The sequence below is a fragment of the Sciurus carolinensis genome, unplaced genomic scaffold, assembly GCF_902686445.1.
Source record: "Sciurus carolinensis unplaced genomic scaffold, mSciCar1.2, whole genome shotgun sequence".
Classification (NCBI taxonomy): domain Eukaryota; kingdom Metazoa; phylum Chordata; class Mammalia; order Rodentia; family Sciuridae; genus Sciurus; species Sciurus carolinensis.
In genome coordinates this window covers 239,169-245,334 of record NW_025920180.1, presented here as the reverse complement: position 1 = coordinate 245,334, position 6,166 = coordinate 239,169, and positions in this window count along the sequence as shown.

Genomic DNA, 6,166 nt, shown 5'->3' with positions numbered 1-6,166 from the left:
TCATACATCAGCTCAGAAAGGGTAGATATCAGCAGGTTTCTTTGGGAATGAGTGAAGATGCAGAAGAGGAACAGGCAGGAGTTTACCCCAGTCAAGGTGAAGTAATAAAGAGAGTTTGGTTAAGACATTTTTAATAGTTCAGTTTGTTCATCCTACTTTACCCAATGACTTTGGGTAAAAGGGAATGTGGAAATGCCAATGGACTCCAACAGCCTTGGCAAGATTTTGGGAAACTTGGAATATAAATTCAGACCCATTATCTGACTAGAATGAAGTAGGCACTCCAAAGGGAGAAATGATTTTATGAAGGATGAAGGTAGAGACAGTTAGTGCACTTTTGTTGGAAGTAGGGTTGACTTCACACCATCCCATGACCAGAAAGCATTTTGATTTTCTTACTGTGTGCATGTGAGTGAAATCAACTTGCCAGTATAACCCTGGAATGGCATCACAGGCCTGATGAGTCAGAAAAGTAGGGGGTCTGATGAATGTAGGATTGGTTCAGAAATGAGATATCAGAGGAGGATAACTGCAAATCAGTTTAGAAAATTGTGAGAGTGAAGGAAGTTTGGGGTGGAAGTGATGGTGGAGGTTGGAAAGTATTTCATTGTTTGTTGGCATTGGAGGTGAGAGACTATGGGGAGGCATGATGGGGGCTGGTGTGGATAATAGGTTTACTCTTCCAGCCTTCTTATCTGCCTTATTGTTGCCTGAAGAGATGAATGATTGGTCTGTCTGATGGGCACAGCAATGTACAAGGCCTATGACTGCTGAAAGGTGAAGAGACTTGAGGAGGTTTAGGTTGTAGCTAGAGTTGGTGATGGAGTTCTCTTTTGTGGTAAGAAGGCCCCTCTGTTTCCAAATAGCAGCATGGAAAAGGATTATGTGGAAAGCATATTTGGATTCAGTGTAGATTGTGAAGGATTCTCCTTTTGCTGGGGTAAATGCACATGTGAGGGTGATTAATTTTGCCTGTTGGTTTGTGGTGTGATTAGATAGTGGTCCTGACTCTATAACCTTTTTGAGGGAGGCAATGGCATATGCAGTTCATTAGATCCCTTCAAGGAGAAAAGAGTTCACATCAGTGAACCACATGAATGTAGGTTTGTGTATGGTCATATTCTGAACACTGGAGGGGAAGAGAAATAACTCTCAGAATCTCAATGCATGTATGGGTTCCTGAAGCATGTATTTTGGAAGGTAGGGATAAGAAGGTGTCTAGATTTAAAGGATGTCATGTCTTAACTGAAATGGAAGAGTCCTCAATAAAAGAAGTTTGCAAGTCTAACACCTGACAGGGCAGTAGAATTTGCACACCCTTATAAATAAGAAACATGAACAGATAAGTGAGAGCACATCAGTGGGAGCCCCAAATGAATTTTTTTGATTCCTGAGTTAAGACAAATGTTGCAGCCAATACCCAAAGACATGGTGCTCACCCTTTTACAATGGGGTCCTGTCTTTTTGATAGGTATGCCACTGGGCCAAATGTGGGACTGAACATGTGCCCTAAGACCCAAAGAGCAAACTCACTTTCCTCAGAGACAAACAGGTAGAAGGGTCTGGTGATGTTAGGGAGGTTACGACTGTGGCTTGAAGAAGGGCTTTCCTTAGGATCTGGAAAGGGGCTTCCACTGCATTGAGGAGAGTTTCTCTGGGACCACCATTTGAAGCCTGATAAAAGGGGATTCCAGAATGGAAAAATTGGGAATCCAGTATTGTAAATATCCTGTTAGCCCTAGTGAGGAAATAATTTCTTCCTTGGTAGATGGAGTGAGCATGTTGTGCCACAATGCTTTTCTCTCTTCAGTGATGGCCTTAAATTCAGGTGAGAGGCTGACACCTAAGTAAATAACCTGAGGTTGAGAAAACAGTACCTTGGTGGGAGAGACCCAATTCCCTCTGTCAACCAGAAAATTTAGAAACTGAAGAGTGTTCCCTTGGGAGTCCTTGAGAGAGGATCATCAACATACAGTAAGAGAGAGGAGGAAATGAAAGTGAGACAGGCAAGACCATGAGACAGTGTTTGACCAAAGAAGTGAGGGCTGTCACAAAATCCTGTGGGAGAAATGTCCAGGTCAGCTGAGAGGAATCTTGAATGAGAGTGTCAGTCCAGGCTAAGGCAAAGAGATCCTGCAGGTCAGGATTAAGAGGGACAGTGAAAATCCAGTACAGAGAAGTATATGGTGAAGGAGGGTATAGAGGAAAACAAGGTGTAGGGATTGGCACAATGGGAACATGGGGACAACTGCTGAGTTGATGATGCAGAGTTCTTGCACCAAATGGTAGAATACATTAGGCTTTATAACACCAGGATGGGAGTGTTATAAGGTGAGTTGGTGGGGTGCAGAAAGCCTTTCTGATTAAAATCTTAGATAACTAGTTGAAGTCCAAAGAGGCTACCATGGGGAAGGGGATATTAGTACTGGGCTGGAAAGGATGTTGGGTCCTTGAGGCAAATGAGTGCAGGTGAGCATATGGCTACAAAGAGTGTGTGGGTGTCCAGACATTGGGGTCTTCAAGGGAGGGAGGAAGGGAATATGAAGACTCAGTTTGAATTGTGTATTCACGCAAAGTCATGAGGAGAGGAATAACACATGAATCTTGGTGGAGGCACATGGTGCATGAGAAGGAAATAAAGTCACCCAATTTGGCTAGGATGTTTCTTCCCAGGAGAGTGAGGGGTCCTCTATCCAACCACCTCAATTTGGCCTTTACATCCAAGTAACTTTCAGAAAAATAACAAATCATGAGTTTCAGGTTCCTGATTAGTGTATTTCATCATGGCCTCTCTGAGGTGACTCAAAAAGGAGGATAGGTTTTCAGTTTTGTCTTGTATTACTTCCTGAAGTTTATCATAATTAATGGGTTTAATGATGGCCTTTCAGAGACCTGCAAAGATGCAGGTTTGGAAATCATCTTGCTGCTGATGCCTTGCCCCCTTGGTATACTCTCACTGGGTCTCCCTCTCTCGAACAGTTTCAGCCCCAATGGAATGGGTGGTGCCGATTGGTCAACCTCATCTGCATAATTGTGTGCCTGTTCCAAGACTCTCCTGCATTCCTCAGGAGTCAAGGTGTTAGACATGATTATGTAAATGTCATGGAAGATAGGGTTATAAGACTGGACAAGATACTGAAATTCTGTAATGATGTTTGCAGAGTTGGAGGTGAAGAAACCTAGCTGTTTCTGTGACTTGGAAAGATCAGAGGGCAAAAAAGTAACATAAACTCTGAACACTGCTTCTGCACTGGCCACCTCCCATAAGGGGGCTAGAACATGTGAGTCAACATCCTGGTGGGAGGACTGGGTGGGCTGTGAAGGGAAGCAGAAGCAGAAACAGAACAAGTCAAAGAAGATACAGAAGCAGGGGCTGGAAAGGCCTGTGTAACAGGGTACTGGTATAGGGGTGGTTCATCACCAGGGCAAAGTCAGAAGAGGAGGTGGAGGAGATCAGGAGGGGAAGAATAAGCCAAAAGAAAGTGTTCAAATTTGCAGGAAGAGCAAAGATAAGGTTTAGTGCACAAGAAAGAAAAAAGCTTGAAGATACGAAATCTTTTTCCACTTGCCTTCTCACTCACAGAAGTTGTATAAGTCCCATAAATATTGGGGTCCAGGGTGACATTAAATGGTCATTTTGATTGATTATGTTAAGGATACTGTGGTCAACTATCATTACACAAGCAAATAAATTTTGATGGCTCTAGGTCAGGAATCAAGTGAAGGGATTTAAGATTTCCTAGTAAATGTCCCAAGGGTGAGCTCTTTTCCTGAACTTCTCCCTCTGAGGAATCCCCAAAACACAAGTTTCTCTACAAACGAAAGCTTATAATGGAATCAAATTGCTCTTTTGGTCAAACAACAACAAAAGGAATTATTAGACTTATTGACTAAGAAAATTATCATCCTAATTAGAACCTATTGGACTTATTGATTGAGAAAATTGCCATCCTTAAGGAAATGTTAGAAACTAATTGTGATGTTTGAGTTCCTATCAAGCAATCAATCAATTATGTATCCTGCCTTCTGTTCTTGATTCATCTTTTAAGTGGATTGTTAATGAATAAGTTTCAAACTTTTTTTCTGTTAAAATACTGTTAAATCTGGTCATGTTTACATTATTCCTGTTAGAAGTTCATATTCTTTGAAAAGTATTATCTGTTAATGTTTTTTTCTGAGTTTCAAAGTTCAAATAAAAAAATTTGTAATGTAAACAGATCATCCAAGATATGGAGTATAAGGAGAGGAGAAGTCAACCCTGTCCCTTGGAAAGAAGCATATGTGTCATGCTGTTGGGAGATGGAGAAGCCACATAGGATCTTCAAGGAATAGAGCTCTGCTCTGTCCTCTGGAAGGAGACCTACGTAGTATGCACATTTCAGGAACCTCAGGGAAGAGGCTCCATCCTCTTCTCCTTTGCTCTGTGAACATAATCTATTTCTTTGTTCTGTAAGACAGTTCTTCTATGGTTTGTCAAGCAGTTCTCCTTTCTGTTAAGTGAACAGATGTTCCTTGTGGTTTGTGAAACTCGGGTAAATTTTTTTCATATTAGCAAACTATACTCTGTCAAATAGGCTAGTAACTGCTTATGCAAGGCTTGACTTTTAAGGTGTATGACTTGCTTAACTACAAGCATATAAAAGACAGTGTAATACACCAGAAAAACAGAAGTAGCCTCCTATAAGTTCCCCACCCCTCCCAAATAAAGCTCTTCTTAGATCTTCACACAGACCCTGAGACCTTTTTTCCATCTGTTGAAGTTGTACTTTGATAGGGCAACTGGCTCTGCCTCCACCGTTGCAGTCAGTGCAATACCCAAGATCTATGCCCTGAAGAGTCTCCAGAACTAAGTATTCTCCATGTATTCTGTAGCCTCTATGGTATGCATAGTTTTAATATCCTAGTGACCCACTCCTCCAGCCACACACTACCTTCCAGAAATTCAACAGAATGTTAATACAACAATGGTTTATTCCACCAATTAGATTGTAACTATTATAATCTAATTGTTTCTCCTCAGGTCATTCTCACATAATCAAACATGTGCACTTTGGGAATACCTCATATCTAAATTTAACATTTTATCCTTGACCTCCTGAAGTGTTTGCCCATCTTACATTGCAATACATATTTAATCAATTTTCAAGTATCCCCAAAGTATTAATATTTCCAGCCTTATGCAAAAATTCATGTCCAAGGTCCCCAGAAACTCAATACAGACCCTGAACATGAGCCTACATAATATCAAAAGCAAGTTGTATATACTCAATATATAATGACATAGAGTAAACCTTTAAACTGCACAAGGGAGACATAGATATGCAACAAAAGGATGGGAATAAAACAAGAATAAATTCCTACTGGGTACACAATTTTTTCTTGCTTATATCTTGGATCTGGTACACAGGTAATTGTTATATTCCCCAGAAAGATTGTGTTGTTCCTCTTCTGTAGTCTTCCTGATTTCAGTACACATGACCTCTTTCTTTCCATGTTTCTGGTCAATTTTTATGGCTTTCATCAGCAGATATTTTGTGTTACTGGCATGTCATAATCTTTGGAGTCTCCACCTCACCTTCAGAATCCTTCTCATATTTTCATGTATCACCCTGTCAAAGATAGCCAGTAGTCTTTGACCCTGCATCACTTTGCCTGGTCTTCAAAGTCTCCCACTGAAATCAAAGAGAATAATTCATGATTGCCTAACTTCAGCATCTTATATTCCTGCATAACAAGTACCGCAACATTGACACTAAGCTGTGCAACACTCTCAAGTAAAGTCTTTTGGGACCAAAGCTATGCCAGCCTCTGAGTGTCAGGGATATCTGAGCATGGTATCCTTGGTGCACTGTGCAAGCATTGTCTCCAAGGTGTTCTTTCAAAGAACTTTTTTATAATTATACTCTTGAGTCTGCATTAAATGTGATCTTGCCAACAATTGAGATTCCCTCATGCAATGTTTTCTACATGAGTTGAGTATCCTTTATGGTCTTCACAATATGACCTGTTATGCCTTCATAACTGAAATAGCCTAAATGACATGTGTAGCATCTATGGTTACAGTAACCCCTATGAATTGGATATGCTCCATGACTTTATTTTCCTCATTGATATATATAATATCTGCATCCTGAATAGGATTTATCAATTTAGCAGATTCTTTATC